The 17,605-nt window shown below is 44.9% G+C and overlaps 1 protein-coding gene across 3 annotated transcripts in view; it reads right to left on the bottom strand.

Annotated features, from left to right (window-relative positions):
- LOC120019111 (kelch-like protein 29) overlaps positions 1 to 17,605 on the bottom strand; it is a 136,670-nt gene that overhangs the window by 8,323 nt on the left and 110,742 nt on the right. The window lies entirely within an intron of this gene.

The following is a 17,605-nucleotide window of genomic DNA, read 5'->3' as shown; positions in this document are numbered from 1 at the left end:
CTAGGGATGCGCGATATATCGGTGAACATATCAGAATCGGACGATATTAGCTAAAAATGCCAACATCGGTATCGGCCCGATGTCTAGTTTAACACCAATGATAAAAACCAATGTCAAAGCTACCGTGCATACCTATATAACGTTGGTACATGACGTAATAACGGCACGCAAAATTCTGCGCTACACGTGCAACACAGCATTCCTAACTTTGCCCACAATGTCTGCTGTATGGATCGAGCAGTCAACAAGTCGAGCAGTCATTTAAAAGAGTAAGAACATTTCAGCGAGACAACTCAAAAGGTGAAATCCATTAAAGCCAAGATAATGGAATTCGTTGCCCTTGACAATCAACCGTTCTATGTCGTGGATGATGTTGGCTTTCGCAGACTGGTCGAGCACCGGTACACACTACCAAGTGCACTATTTTTCAGATGTTGCCCTACCGGAGTTACACAGTAATAGCTTCACTGCTATTAGCTTCACGACATACATACTCTGGAACGCCGTTTGGGTCTTTGCGTGTCAATAAAGATACAGTAGCACTGTCAAAGCTGTACAAAAGTCTGCAAACAATGTGTTTACAATACCGCGTTGGTAATAAAGCATAATTTGTTCGACCGCAACTTCTGGGGTAGCTAGCTTTAGCTTGGTACCTAGCTAGCACCAATACAACTAGCCAGAAAACAAATGACCAGTAGAAACTGAAGTTATTTTCATTATTCTTAGCAATGATTGAGGAATCCTTGTGAGTAAGTATTAGCTAGGTTGCCACTTGTTAATCGCCTATTGAAACTACTTTCAGTTCATGAAAATAAATAGCTAGGCAGCTACTTAACCCTGTTGCCCAAAGCTAACGTTATAAGCAGCCAGCTAGGTTCATCTGGCTAGTGAGGCTCGACCGGAACGGGTTATGTGTTGTGAAGCCAGCCACAATAAGGATTAGGCACAATAGTGGAATTTGTGGTTTGTCTTCAAAATAAACGTGTCATTGACAGTGATGCAAATGAATACAAATAGTAGAATTATGCTATACTTTAATTTTGAAGGCTAACCGCAAAGTCCACTATTGTGTCTAGCTTCACATAGATGGGTCCGACCACTATTAATCAAATAAGAACTGTCTTACAATTTATATTAGCTAGGTGTCATTATTTTAGATGACACCTAGCTATATAGCTAACTATAGCTACTGAAACAGATTATGTTGTGTTATTTGACACGTCAAATACAGTAATTTGACGTGTATCTTTTCTGAAATGCAAAGACCCAAATGGCGTTCCATAGAAATCCTGGTTGAGAATGAAATGACTGAACAATGAAACAGCACAGCAAGTAAGTGAAAGAAATAGGTTTTGATTATGTTTTACTGGTAATAGGGACATACGTAAATGCCCAAAAAATAAATAATTGTCAGTGTGGTGTGTAACCTTTACTTAACCCGGCAAGTCAGTTAAGAACAAATTCTTATTTACAACGATGGCCCGGACGATGCTGGATGTGATACAGCCTGGATTCGATGTGATAAAGCCTGGATTCGAACTAGGGACTGTAGTGATGTCTCTTGCACTGAGATGCAGTGCCTTAGACCGCTGCGTCCATGTGTGTGTGTTAACTATTTAACTGTACTAGAATGCTTAAAAGGCCGCAAAAAAATGTATATCGTTTTTTTGGTAAGGAAAATATCAGATATCGGTAAAAAATGTCATATCGGTGCATCACTAATTGTAACACATGTGAGCTATGACCTCAGTGTCTACTGTTCTGTTGTGTAGTGAGTCAACACTGTTTGGACATCACACTGAGCTCCTGGTAATGACTTCAAGACCAAACCCACCAAGTTGACAAGGGTTGACACCATGACTGTTAGCCCTGTCCATCAGCAAAATATGCGTCTGTTTATGTGTGCGTGCGTGCGTGAAGTGCGTGCGAGCGCGCGCGCTCGCTTGAGTGCGTGCGCGCGCGCTTGCTTGAGTGCGCGCGTGTGTGAGTTGTCTATAAAGTCAATTACAAACCAATTGGTTGGAGGAGTGAAATGCAATCACGTTTCAGATAGCATTAGCTGTGAAAACACATCAATCACGTTTCAGACAGAATTAGCTGTGAAAACACATCAATCATGCGTTTAGTGATGGTCAATACTGTGGCTGTTGGTGAAGCGGAGAGCCAAAGTCACTTGAGGAGCTATTTACAACACAGAGACAGAATCAGGCCATAGACAAACATTTACTGCAGAAATAAATACTTTTAATTGAAGAATGTGTCAGACTAGTTTGTTTATTATTTACTCCTATTTTCTCTGAAGATTACACATGAAACGAATCCACTGATATCAAACACAAACACTGTTGGAGAGTTGATTTGGGGAGGCTAGCTGTCAGTCAACATGATTTTTGGTATGACAGGATAAATAACGTGCGAGTGAGTGGATAAAGAGGGACATGGAGGCCTAGTCAGCCTGCTACAGAGAGCAGGCATATTAGATATGGGTCACCATCAAACACACTAATATGCAGGAGTGAAAGTAGATTTAATTTTTTACTGGTAAGAGACACCCAAGTGTGCACAGATTTCTATAGCCTAGGGGGGGTAGTCATAGAATTACATTTCAAATCCCTATTCATTTCATATATGATGTCTGTGAGCCTAATAGCCTAGTCTTTGTCATAACACTTAATATGCAATACCTTTTAACATAAGCAAAGCGTGGGTTTCAAGTTTGGGAAGCTAATTTTCACCATAAACACGCACCTTTATAATAAAGCATTCCACGCATCCACACATTTGCAGACTTATCTAAGAAAGCCTACTATTCTTAAATGTGATGATTAGATATATTATTTGCCTAAATTTTGACTACCAATCCCTGTTCGCACAAAGACTATGGGCTGCCTAGGCTATAAGCCTATCAGATATATTTCTTGTTGGCCTTTAATAAACACATTTCATGAAATTCTACTACATGTGAATGGAGACATTAACAATCTTACAATGACAGGGTAGCTACTCTGCTGACACTGACAAACAGATCAAGAAAAACAACCTTGTCTGATCCATATAATGGGCCTACGAAAAGAGGAGACCTGGAGGAGGAAATTATTGTCCAAAAAGAAAAACAAGTGGCACTGACCCATTGATAAAGACAGTTAACGTGCACACTCACCGGGGCTATGACCGATGTTCTCTGCTGGTGCCAATAAGATGAGCTACTGTTGGCTTAATTAAATGGAGAATATTGATACCTAATAGACAGATTGGAGTCTTTTCATTGTCATATCTTTATAGCAACAGCCATTTGCTTTCTAAACTGTTTTTCCAGGATTGTATTTTTAAAATATTGAGATATGCCTGGCTGGGTCTCTCTCTTCACTGACAGTCGCAACTCAACTGTCTATTTTGTTTTGCTGTGCCACTGCCCTAAATGCGGGCCCTTCCAACTGTAGGCTATGAGATTTAAAATGATCCAGTTTTTCTTTGTTGTTTAGTTGAACACCCTTTTTCTCCCCAATTTCGTGATTACGATCTTGTCTCATCCCTCAGAACAGGAGAAAGGTCGTATCATGCATCCTCCTAAACATGACCCGCCAAACCGCACTTCTTAACACCCGTTCGCTTAACACGGAAGCTAGCTGCATCAATGTGTTGGAGGAAACCCCGTTCAACTGAAGACCGGAGTCAGCCTGCAGGCGCCCGGCCCGCAACAAGGAGTCGCTAGAGCGCGATGAGCTAAGTAAAGCCCCAAGGCCAAACCCTCTTCAAACGACGCCACCCTATGGGACTCCCGGCCACGACCGATAACGACGGGATCGAACCCCAGGCTGTAGTGACGCCGCAACACTGATGCAGTGCCTTAGACTGCTGCGCCACTCGTGAGGCCCACAACTTTTATTTTTATTTTATTTTAAAAGCTAATGATCCTCTGTGGACTAAAATTGCTTTTTGGTGTAGTAGCCTCATTTGAATGATTTTATTTATTTATGTATAGACAGGAGTAAGCTAATTAGGCTTTATAATTGGCAATTTAATTCAACTTAATTTAGGGAAAGCTTAGCTTCCCTAAATATTAGATAATGGTGTAGTAGCCTATAGCTTTAGGCCCTGAGGCTGCGGTTAGCGTAGGCCCTGAGGCTGCGGTTAGCGTAGGCCCTGAGGCTGCGGTTAGCGTAGGCCCTGAGGCTGCGGTTAGCGTAGGCCCTGAGGCTGCGGTTAGCGTAGGCCCTGAGGCTGCGGTTAGCGTAGGCCCTGAGGCTGCGGTTAGCGTAGGCCCTGAGGCTGCGGTTAGCGTAGGCCCTGAGGCTGCGGTTAGCGTAGGCCCTGAGGCTGCGGTTAGCGTAGGCCCTGAGGCTGCGGTTAGCGTAGGCCCTGAGGCTGCGGTTAGCGTAGGCCCTGAGGCTGCGGTTAGCGTAGGCCCTGAGGCTGCGGTTAGCGTAGGCCCTGAGGCTGCGGTTAGGGTAGGCCCTGAGGCTGCGGTTAGGGTAGGCCCTGAGGCTGCGGTTAGGGTAGGCCCTGAGGCTGCGGTTAGGGTAGGCCCTGAGGCTGCGGTTAGGGTAGGCCCTGAGGCTGCGGTTAGGGTAGGCCCTGAGGCTGCGGTTAGGGTAGGCCCTGAGGCTGCGGTTAGGGTTAGAACTGACAGCATTTTAGCTTGCTAGCTACTTCCAGACAACACCTCACTGACCATTTTTCTAACCCTAGCAGAGCTGGTTAGGCTGTTTACATGTTATCTAGAGCATTAGCGACTAACTGTGGTGCGGGCAACAATTGAATTACATGTTTGCCAATGTTTACTGACATGGGTCATTTTCAGCAGGTGCTGTGCGTTCATAAATTCATCGGATATTCTGCGCTCTGGCACACAGAAGTGCTATGAAATCTTGCTAGCTAACCAAATGACACCTGCATCTCTGGCTGTAGCCACCGATAAACGATATGAGGGGGAAAAAGTTGGTCACTCACCCATTCCTCCAATGTCATCCTTCCAGCAGCTAGCTAACGTTAGGCTCAGTGTTTTTAGCTTGCTATTTAAATAGATACGCTAGCCTATTAGCCGCGTTATGACTGACTTGTGATCATTAACATTTTTCATTGTATTGACATTCACAGCCTTAGTTACATTTCTTAGTTTTTGTACCAAATATTGTGTCATTGAAACTGAAACAGTGCATTCCGAAGTTGGTTTTGTACCATAAACAGGGAATGATCTTTTTTACTGATATTATGATTGTTTGTTTCATATCTGCAAAGTAGTTAAAACACTGTCAGTTCCACTTCAAGCCTTCGTCAGGTAGTCTGTTTATTATTCACCATAACAATAGCAGCCCAGACAGCCTAAAAGTCAGTAAGGCCATGGCGAATGGGGTTTAATAGAGGTTTGCTAGCTAATGGTGTGTCTTATTATCCTTTTCATACACAGACCAAAACCATGGAAAAATAAGAGCCACCTGAACAGTCATGATTCCTGCATTTTCAGACCCTGTAACCAAAATACAGCTATCGGGTCTGTGTGAATGGTTCTCGGTTTTAAGCTGCAAACAGACCACATGGTTTAATAACACCCCTCCCAATTTTCCAGCTACCCACATATGTATTTAAGAGGTATACCTGCAAATAAGTGGTAAATAAATTACTGTTTGAGAAGGGGTCATACAAATATTGCCTTGTTTTTTTTTTACAGGCACCACAACGTCTGTCTGAAATGGGTACCGGTGTGTGTGTTTCCTCTGCGCGCCCCTCTGCACTAGCAGAGACCGTGCTAAGGTCCAGATAATGACTCTCTCAGTCTCAGTTACAGCAGCGATGACAAGATCTTGTATGATATGTCCTGAGGAAAAACAACAGTGATCTGGGACTGGACTCAGACCTAACAAGAGAGCTAAGACAGATGGAAGAGAGAGGCATCTGTATGGAAGCCTTTCTGCCCATGCCTTCAATCTCTCCACACCTGTATTTCTCTCATGCTGGGTTCAAGTCAGAGCAGTAGTTGTCCCCCTGTGATTTTACTATAAAGACACTAGGATCTTGAGAGCCACAAAACAGCAGTGTGATACTGACAGCATCTAATTACGATGTGAAATCACCCACCCCATCATGCTAAATGAGTGTTTTTTTTGTGTGTTTCTGTATGTCAGATCGTGTTAATTGTCTCATCACAGTGTGAAGGTAGAATCTTACAGTCTCACTTGTGTCCAAGGACTAACTTTAGCTGAAGACACATTGCTAACTAACCGTGTTTCTGACTCATTAATTAGTTGATCAGGAGAAAGGGAAAAGAACATCCAAGATAGTGATATTACATCCTGTCCTTTTGATTGCATCAATACATCACAATGCCAGATGTATTGGAAATAAATATGACCTACTGAATAGACAACACTAGGGTTATTGTCACACTTTGATCCTGTTGGCTTTGATTACATGGTTTAAGTCGCTCCTTAGGAGAAAAACACATTTTATTGTCAAAGTAAACAAGGTCAGTATATACTGTGATCCATGTAGCACCAAACCAGCAGAACACACCAGACACTAACACACACGCATGAACGCACACATGGACAGACAGCTACAAGCAGCACGCACACAAACACACACAGAGCCCAGACACCTTAATCTAATCCCAGACCATCCACAATGGCTCTCCCAAATTGACCCATAATACCTGAGAATAAACTAATTGACACGCTGCCCTGTACACGGAAGTCTGTCTATATTGATGTGACAGCACACTGGAGACCCTTGCTGCTGCATCCTCCGCCAGCCATAACACTCATTTGAAACTGGTAAGAGGGCACCTTGAAACACTGTCAAGAGAGGACTGGAGACGGAGAGTGTGTGTGTCAGAGACAGTATCCCAGTTTAATTGGACGGGGGCGTCAGGTAGGACGTGCGACATCAGTGTTGGCTGTGGAGTAAGTTACACACTAATTACTGATCCTCACTCGGCACGCACACACACTAGACCAGAACACACACTTCTTTACTCACCGGTACACTGGACACCTAAACTTGTCACACTTATGCACACACGCACACTTTGCTATTTCAGACCTGAGACGAGAGATACATGTACCTGAAAAAAGCAGGCAAACACAAACAGTGTCCTCAGCAGTGGTGCCATCCCTCAGTGTCGGAGAGCAGTGAGTGTTTTAAGATCATGTGGCAGCACAGCTTTCCTCTGTAAAGGTCAGTTATCCATCTACAGCAGCAGGAAAGGCCCATTTCCTGGAAGCTCTCAGCCCAGAAGCTACCACACTACCCAGTAGTGCCTAATTAACTACACACATTATTAATGTGTGTCTCTTTCTTCCTTTGGGCTTAGTCTATCCTTTCTTATTTTTCCAGCCTGGAGATATTTCTAATATTCTGTAGAATGTTAAGAGGATAGGAGAGAGAGAAAGAAAGGATTTAGCCTGCTGGTAAAACCTGGAAATCACCCAAACCGACAGCTAGTTGTTCATCAGCCTGTTAAAAGACACGCACACAATGCCTCAATCTTCACATGCATTACTTCCCTTCCTCTCTTATGTCCCTCTACCCCTCCACTAATAACTCTCCCCAGGCCCTAACCCTGCCTGTTTCTCTGGCTGTAACCTGGAACCCCAACTACATGAGGGACCGAGCAGGCCTCCCCAGACATCCTTGTTTCATCATCCTCTCCTACAGAAACCTCAGGCACACACACGCGCATGTTCCATCGTACGCTCCATCTTTCTCACACATACTCCTCAGGCCCTTGCTGTGACAGGGGGGAAGCTGGTGTGTCAGGTATAAGTCAGATAATCTGTCCGTCAGGTATCCTACAGAAGCCCAATACTATATAGAGAGAGAGGTAAAGGAAGAGGGGAGAAAGAACGGGAGAACGGGAGAGAGAAATGGAGAGAAAGATGGGGGAGAGAGTGAGAAAAATAAAGGGAAAGATTGAGAGGGAGAGGGGGGGTTGAAGGGAGAGACAAGGAGAGAAAGAGGGATGGCTCTTTAGGACCTTCTTCCTCTCTCCCGGCACCGGAGACTAAATCAAAGAGACACAGATAGCCACCATGCAGAGCTGGCAAAGCACAGCCCAGGGTCAACACACACACCCAAAAGAATAGGTTGATAATTAGTGAAGGATGAATGGATGTCAGCTGAATTGGCCTTCATACCAATTTACACAGCAGAGAGGGATGAAAAATAATGAGAAAGGAGAGGGTGAAGAGAGAAAGGGTGAAGGAATAAGAAGCGAGCGAGAGAAGGTGTGATGGGAGTGGAAGAAAGTAGAGAAAGAAGGGTGAGTTAGCAGGAAGGGGTTAGCTGGAGCCCTGACAGCACAGTAGGAGACAGGGTTGTGAAGTTAAGGATTAGCTCTGCAGGGGGGACCTCCACAGCAGGGGGTCTGGAGCTAACTTTACCTCACCACAGAGCTCTGCCGTGGGACTACAGAGGCCCGGACACCCCCCTCTCTTCTCCTAGCTTCAGGCAAAGAAACAGGCACAGGAAAACAGCTCATCAACACGCCACATTAGGAGACGAGAGAGGGGGGGTTTGGGATGCCATGCAGGCGGTTTTCTCAGCACTGAATGGGTACCCCATCAAGGAGCATATGTGTCTATGCCTGTGTATGTGTGTGCATGTATGACTGTTAGTGGGAGTGTGTGTATGGATCATTCATACTTGTATATCTACTGTGTGTGTGTGTGTGTATGGATATTCATACTTATATATCTACTGTGTGTGTGTGTGTGTGTGTGTGTGGCAAAATGTGAATGGGAACCTGCGTGTCTGTGTAGAATGGGTTGAATGAGTGGGGGCAGATCTCCCAGTGTGGCTTAACAGCTTCCCCTAGCAGGCAGACAATGGAGAAGATTACAGTCACAACTACTCTATACAGCCAGGCTGAGTACTGAGGAGAGCTTCTATATAACCACTATACAGCCAGGCTGAGTGCTGAGGAGAGCTTCTATATAACCCCTATACAGCCAGGCTGAGTACTGAGGAGAGATTCTATATAACCACTATACAGCCAGGCTGAGTACTGAGGAGAGCTTCTATATAACCACTATACAGCCAGGCTGAGTACTGAGGAGAGCTTCTATATAACCCCTATACAGCCAGGCTGAGTACTGAGGAGAGCTTCTATATAACCACTATACACCCAGGCTGAGTACTGAGGAGAGCTTCTATATAACCCCTATACAGCCAGGCTGAGTACTGAGGAGAGCTTCTATATAACCCCTATACAGCCAGGCTGAGTGGAGACTGAGCCGTCTATACAGGAGAGACAGAGGACAGAGGGACAGGCGTAAACAGCCTAAAAGCTTCCGCATGCTTCGGTTCGGCGAATGAGTTTGCTCGTATATTCCATTAAAAGACCTTTGCTTGAAAAATGAGATGAAGCAGAAATAGTACCAAAGATTTGTATAACTAAACCAAGACAGACCAGAGCCTGTCGTTTCCAATGAGAGCAAATTAATTAGTGGGTTGAACAAGCAATGAGGTGGGCAGAGCCAAGCACGAGCTAGTGAGAGCCTATTGGCGCATTATAGCTTTTATTGGCATATTCCCATTAGGAAATGCCTACTCTGTAAAGTGCACATATGCAATAACTCAATTCACCCTTGCACTTTGGGAAAGGGTAAAGTCTACAAAAAGCAGTCCACTGTTACCATATGGAGATCAAATGTTTCATTAATAAGAAAATTAGCAGAACTTCGGCCAAAATCCATCTCGTTCCATCTTCTCCCACTGTGCTTACTCTAGTCACCATATTTGGTAGTGACTGGAAACGACAAGCGAATGCTTTACATTTATACATAAGGTGAAATATCTGGCTTATTGTTCTGTGATGTTACTGTTCTTCTATCTTGAGACACTTTAGCTAGTATACACTTTCTCAAATTAGTTAGAATGAATCAAACAAGAAATCTGTCATTCATTTTGACATTTTTGTAGAGATCTTAGTCACGCAATTTTACATCTAAGATGTTTGGTGCAGTATTCCTCAAGCGAAAAAATGAAAACGAGTCATCTATCATTGAATGACAAACACTTCATTGAAGAATCCTTACTGTTGACCAATGACCGACGAAGGGGGATGTGTGCACGAACAGCCGACGACCAAAATGAACAAAAACGTAACAAAATGTTGTCATAATATATGCTGTACCGAACGGAAGCCATAACACTTGTTCCCTCAATGGACCATAGAGAACCAACACAAATACACTTAAGGATGGACGCACACATGAATGTAAGTACACGCACGCACACACAATGGCTGAATACCTGAATGGCTTTTCCAACCATTAGTTAGTCCCACCTTCAGCTGTGTGTGTTTGTGTCTAGCTGAATGTGTGAGGATCTCACTGAGTTTGACACACCGTAGAGAAACATCAGAGCTACGGTCTGTCCTACACTGTAATCTGAAACAGATGGGTGATGGCGCAGGGAGAGAAAGAGGAAGTGAAAAGGAAAAATAAGCTGTGCAATTTAAATGTACTATGAATAAAGTGCCTCACATTGATGCAAATATCAAACAGAACAAACCGCGCTCTATCCCAATGCTGGAGATGGACATCAAAAAACACCTAGAAGTTTGCAACAGCTTTCCTGAAAAGTTAAATATTTTTATTGTTACGGACCCAGAGGAGAAGGCCACGCCGGAGCAAGGCGCCGGAGCAAGGTCTACCACTCCACAACCACTTCACAATGTATTGGAGAAGGCTGACAATGACAAGGCTGTTTGAGAGAACCACAACTACACATCAGTGCTGCCAACAACATAACTTCCTCACACAGAAGCACAGCTCCCCACACTGGAGGGACACAACTGGAAAACCCTGTACCAGACTAGACACCATATCCCTGTGTCACTGTATTAAGGTATTGTTAGCTGGGCTGCAGCACAACTCAGGTAAGTAATGTTAACTAATACTGCAATACTGAGTCATGTTGCTAGTTAACAATCTTGATGCAATATTAAGTGGTAATGGAACGTGCCTAGCACAAGCACCTGCGTGTACATAGTGCTCAATAAATAAAATATAACCATTTGAAATTGACACTCCATTAAATCATAATGAATTATTAAATTCATCAAATGTAGCAATAAGGCTGTCTAGCAGCTCAACATGTTGGTACACTGTACGTAGTGCTCTTGTAACTCACAAGCGGGTATCTATGGTTACACTATGTACTGAATACTCTGTTGTTCATTTTCTAGTGATAGGGATCTGCCTTGACTATGTCAAGTGAGGCACACAAAAATTAAGTTGGACACCAACACTCCCAGATACAGAATTATCAGAATTTTATCAAGATCATTATCCACTGCAGACACCTTGGTAGGTTCTTCCTTGGGTCTTCAGCTCCTAATCTACAATGCATTCAGAAAGTATTCAGACCCCTTAATCTAAAATGGATTTAAAATGTTTTTTTCCCCCCTCAATCTACACACAATAACCCATTATGACAAAGCAAAAACAGGATTTTAGAAATGTTTGCAGATGTATAAAAAAACATTTTTTTAAACACATTTACATAAATATTCAGACCTTTTGCTCAGTATTTTGTTGAAGCACCTTTGGCAGCAATTGCAGCCTTGAGTCTTCTTGGGTATGACGCTATAAGCTTGGCACGCCTGTATGGAGAGTTTATCCCATTCTTCTCTGCAGATCCTCTCAAGCTCTGTCAGGTTAGCTGCACAGCTATTTTCAGGTCTCTCCAGAGATGTTCGATAGGGCTCAAGTCCGGGCTCTGGCTGGGACACTCAAGGACATTCAGAGACATGTCCCGAAGCCACTCCTGCGTGGTCCTGGCTATGTGCGTAGGGTCATTGTCGTGTGGGAAGGTAAACATTCGCCCCAGACTGAAGTACTGAGTGCTCTGGAGCAGGTTTTCATCAAGGATCTCTCTGTACTTTGCTCTGTTCACCCTCAATCTAGTCTCCCAGTCCCTGCCACTGAAAAACATCCCCACAGCATGATGCTGCCACCACCATGCTTCACCGTAGGGATGGTGCCAGGTTTCCTCCAGACGTGACGCCAGAGAATCTTGTCAGAGTCCTTTAGGTGCCTTTTGGCAAACTCCAATTGGGCTGTCATGTGCCTTTTACTGAGTGGTTGCTTCCGTCTTGCCACTCTACCATAAAGGCCTGATTGGTGGAGTGCTGCAGAGATGGTTGTCCTTCTGGAAGGTTCTCCCATCTCCACAGAGATACTCTGGAACTGATCAGTGACCATCTGGTTCTTTGTCACCTCCCTGACCATGGACCTTCCCGCCCGATTGCTCAGTTTGGCCAGGCAGCCAGCTCTAGGAAGAGTCTTGGTGGTTCCAAACTTCTTCCACTTAAGAATGATGGAGGTCACTGTGTTCTTGGGGACCTTCAATGTTGCAGACATTTTTTGATACCCTTCCAAAGATCTGTGCCTTGACACAATCTTTTCTCAGAGATCTACGGACAATTCCTTCGACCTCATGGCCTGGTTTTTGCTCTGACACGCACTGTCAACTTATACAGACAGGTGTGTGCCTTCCCAAAAACCTGTTTCGCTTTGTCATTATGGGTTATTGTATGTAGATTGATGAGGAGCATGTTTTATTTAATGCATTTTAGAATAAGGCTGTAACGTAACAAAATGCGGAAGGTGTCTGAATACTTTCTGAATGCACTGTATGTGTACTGACTTCAGTCATTCCTAATCCACTAGAGGGGTGTGTAGAATAGCTGTTATAATGTGAGTGAGTCAGAGACAGCTTTCTATAGACTGTTGCTGTGGTCTCCTGCTGGGCTGGTATAAAAAGGTAGCAGCCCTGAGACAGACTGACAGACTGATTGAGGACATAATTGTGAATGTAGAAGAATTTCACGGTTAAGATCCGTGAAACCAAGAGCAAGATAGACGGCCAGGCCACAAATTAGGAGGCAGGGCAGGCTGGAGGCAACGAGGCTAAGGCCTTGACAGAGATGGAAACGTGTAGACACGTGTACACACAGACGCCTGTAAACAAACCTCAATCAGCCGTGCCAATCAGTGCCTAAGTGGGCAAATCAACTGTGGCTGCAGAGCTTCAGGGCAGAGGCCCAGTCAGTCAGGCTGCTGCTGGGCATACTGCACACTGAACCAGCCACGCACACACCTGACATCACACATCACTATAGGGCAATTCCATGAGTAACAGATTTATGCCGAAACTCAGATTTCCCACTTTAAAATGTATGTCAAACAAAAACCAATGATTGCAAAGTTAAAAACCAAACAACTATTTCCTCTGGAAATTGTACAGCATTCTGTTACTGTGGAATTGTCCTATATATCAAACAACAGATGGATAGATAGGCCGCTGACAAAAATGCAACAAAATGGCATCTTACAAAATAACGCTGTGAAGAGCCAAAATATGGACCATGGTTGGAGAGCTGGCGAAGGACAAGACAGAAATGTTGGTAAAGTTTCACGTTTTTAAATGTGTCTTGCACAAGTACAGTGAAATGCCTTTCTTGCGAACTCTAAACACAAAAATGCAGTAATCCATGACAATGTAAAACAAAAAAATAATAAAAAAGACAAAATAAAAGAAAGCATAGTAAACTCAGCAAAAAAAGAAACGACTTCTCACTGTCAACTGCGTTTATTTTCAGAAAACTTAACATGTAAATATTTGTATGAACATAAGATTCAACAACAAACTGAACAAGTTCCACAGACATGTGACTAACAGAAATGTAATGTGAATGTGCCCCTAAACAAAGGGGAGGGGGGTCAAAATCAAAAGCAACAGTCTATCTGGTGTGGCCACCAGCTGCATTAAGTACTGCAGTGCATCTCCTCCTCATGGACTGCACCAGATTTACCAGTTCTTGCTGTGAGATGTTACCCCACTCTTCCACCAAGGCACCAGCAAGTTGGGGGGGGGAATGGCCCTAGCCCTCACCCTCCGATCCAACAGGTCCCAGACATGCTCAACTGGATTGAGATCCGGGCTCTTCGCTGGCCATGGCAGAACACTGATATTCCTGTCTTGCAGGAAATCACGCAAAGATCAAGCAGTATGGCTGGTGGCATTGTCATGCTGGAGTGTCATGTCAGGATCAGCCTGCAGGAAGGGTACCACATGAGGGAGGAGGATGTCTTCCCTGTAACGCACAGCGTTGAGATTGCCTGCAATGACAACAAGCTCAGTCCGATGATGCTGTGACACACCGCCCCAGACCATGAAGGACCGTCCACCTCCAAATCGATCCCACTCCAGAGTACAGGCCTCGGTGTAACGCTCATTCCTTCAACGATAAACGCGAATCCGACCATCACCCCTGGTTAGACAAAAACGCGACTCGTCAGTGAAGAGCACTTTTTGCCAGTCCTGTCTGGTCCAGCGACGGTGGGTTTGTGCCCATAGGCGACGTTGTTGCCGGTGATGTCTGGTGAGGACCTGCCTTGCAACAGGCCTACAAGCCCTCAGTCCAGCCTCTCTCAGCCTATTGCAGACAGTCTGAGCACTGATGGAGGGATTGTGCGTACCTGGTGTAACTCGGGCAGTTGTTGCTATCCTGTACCGGTCCTGCAGGTGTGATGTTCGGATGTACCGATCCTGTGCAGGTGTTGTTACACGTGGTCTGCCACTGCGACGGCAATCAGCTGTCCGTCCTGTCTCCCTGTAGCGCTGTCTTAGGCGTCTCACAGTACAGACACCGCAATCTATTGCCCTGGCCACATCTGCAGTCCTCATTCCTCCTTGCAGCATGCCTAAGGCACGTTCACAGAGATGAGCAGGGACCCTGGGCATCTTTCTTTTTATGTTTTTCCAGTCAGTAGAAAGGCCTCTTTAGTGTCCTAAGTTTACATAACTGACCTTAATTGCCTACTGTCTAAGCTGTTAGTGTCTTAATGACCGTTCCACAGGTGCATGTTCATTAAGTTCATTGACAAGCATGGGAAACAGTGTTTAAACCCTTTACAAAGAAGATCTGTGAAGTTATTTGGATTTTTACGAATTATCTTTGAAAGACAGGGTCCTGAAAAAAGGAAGTTTCTTTTTTGGCTGAGTTTATATACAGTAACATATTTACAATGTGCAGGGATACTGGATTGATAGAGGTAGATATGTACAGTGGTAAGTTGACTAGGCATCAGGATATATGATAAACAGAGTTGCAGCGATATACGTGGATGGGGGCGTGCTCGCCTCCTTGTAGTCCACTATCAGCTACTTGTCCTTACTGACGTTGAGGGAGAGGTTGTTGTTCGGGCACCACACTGCCAGGTCACGGACCTCCTCCCTATAGGCCACGTATCAAACTCATTCCTCGGAGGGCTGAGTGTCTGCGGGTTTACACTCCACCTTTGTTTTTGATTTATGAATTAAGGTCACTAATTAGTAAGAAACTCCCCACCTGGTTGTCTAGGTCTTAATTGAAAACAAAAAACAAAAACCCGCAGACACTAGGCCCTCCATGGAATGAGTTTGACACCCCTGCTGTAGGCTGTCTCATCGTCGCCGGTGATCGGGCCTCTGATCGTCTTGTCGGAAAACTTGGTGTATGTCCACACAGTCGTGAGTAAACAGGGAATACAGGAGGGGACTAAGCGCACACCCCTGTGTTAAGGGTCAGTGTGGCAGAGGTGATGTTGCCTACCCTCACCACCTGGGGTTGGCCTGTCAGGAAGTCCAGGATCCAGTTGGAGAGGGAGGTGTTCAGTCCCAGGAACCTAAGCTTGGTGATGAGCTTGGAGGGGAGTATGGTGTTCGGATCCAGTTGGAGAGGGAGGTGTTCAGGCCCAGGATCCTAAGCTTGGTGATGAGCTTGGAGGGGAGTATGGTGTTGAACGCTGAGATGTAGTCAATGAACAGCATTCTCACAAAGGTATTCCTCTTATTTAGGTGGGTGAGGGCAGTGTTGAGTGCAATTGAGATTGTGTCGTCTATGGATCTGTTGGGGCGGTATGCAAATCAGAGTGGGTCTAGGGTGTCTGGGATGGAGTTGACGTGTGCCATAACCAGCCTCGCAAGCACAACATGTGGGAGTTATTTAATTTTACTGACGGATGGCCACCACCAGACAGACCTACTGTACATGTCAAGGTTTCCGTTCGCTATAGTGCCAACTGTCAAGTTTGGTGGAGGAGGAATAATGGTCTAGGGCTGATTTTCATGGTTCGGGCTAGGCCCCTTCCTTGCAGTGAAGGGAAATCTTAACACTACAGCATACAATGATGTTTTAGACGATTCTACATTTTTTACTGGTCCCCCGTGGGAATCAAACCCACAACCCTGGCGTTGCAAGCGCCATGCTCTACTAACTAAGCCACACAGGACATTCTGTGCTTCCAACTTTGTGGCAACAGTTTGGGGAAGGCATAAAGTGAGGTCCATACAGAGATTGGTGTGGAAGAACTTGACTCGTCTGCAGAGACCTGACCTCAACACCATCAAACACCTTTGGGATGAATTGGAATGCCGACTGCAAGCCAGGCCTAATCGCTCAACATCAGTGCCCAACCTCACTAATGGTAGTATGGAAGCAAGTCCCCGCAGCAATGTTCCAACATGTAGTGGAAAGCCTTCCCCGAAGAGTGGAGGCTGTTATAGCAGCAAAGGGGGGGACCAACTCCATATTAATTCCCAAATTTCAGATATGTCCGGTAAATTAAAATGCTGCCGGTCAAATGTCGGGCACCACATTTTCATAACGGAAACCCCGGTACACCAACAGACAGACTTACTGTACTACCATATGTCCAGCTAGAGAGCAAATGAAAGACCACCTGTGAGACGGCAGTGAGAAATCTTTAGAGCTGAGGTTAAAGTCCTGTCATGTTTTAATGCTGTTTTGATGAGAAATCAGCTGGCCCAGCCATACTGGAAGGATATTACTATATTATAAATGGCTTAACAACACTGGGTGTGTAAATGGCTGAGAGTGTGTGTGCGCGCGGGAGTATAAATATCCCTAATTTCATCCACCAATATTTCAACCACTCAGATAAGACACTCCTGGTGTTTCTGTACACCCATTAGTGGTTCATAGTATTCTGTTGAACCCCTTACACATAGTTTCCCCTCTACCACTGCTTTCCCGGTTCATCTGAGTGCCCCAATAACAGACAGAACCTTTTGACAGTTTCAGACAGAGAAAGTTGTAGATAATGGACACTGGCTGAGGGTCTCCGAACACACACGTCACTGCTTTGTTTGGCTGTAAACGCTGAGATACACTGCTAGGTCTGTAATTACGAGCTGCGACTGGAGGCAGAGGAATCAAATGCGTTTCCATTACAGGGCTCAGTATTCCAGCCAGCCAGCCTTAATGACACAGCATGGCAGCGTTACGGAGACATATCAAATTAGATGATTCCATTTGAGGGATCGATGTTACATGGAGAGAGTGTCGGTGTGTGTGTGTTGTTGCGTTGAGAGCGGCTTCACAGTGTGTGTGTGTGTGTGTGTGTGTGTGTGTCATTGCATTGAGAAAGGCTTGGGAGATCCATTCAGTTCTGTAATGAGCAGCAGCAGTCTGTTCCATTACATTCTGTAATGTTATTTTGATTGCTCAATTTAATCTCCCCAGCCCAGCATCAAGACCGTGTGTGGAGAGCAGCAGAAGATAAAGCCATTTTACCACTGCCATTCACATCTCCTC

The sequence above is a fragment of the Salvelinus namaycush genome, chromosome 24, assembly GCF_016432855.1.
Source record: "Salvelinus namaycush isolate Seneca chromosome 24, SaNama_1.0, whole genome shotgun sequence".
Taxonomy (NCBI): domain Eukaryota; kingdom Metazoa; phylum Chordata; class Actinopteri; order Salmoniformes; family Salmonidae; genus Salvelinus; species Salvelinus namaycush.
This window is presented reverse-complemented; position numbering and strand designations above follow the sequence as displayed.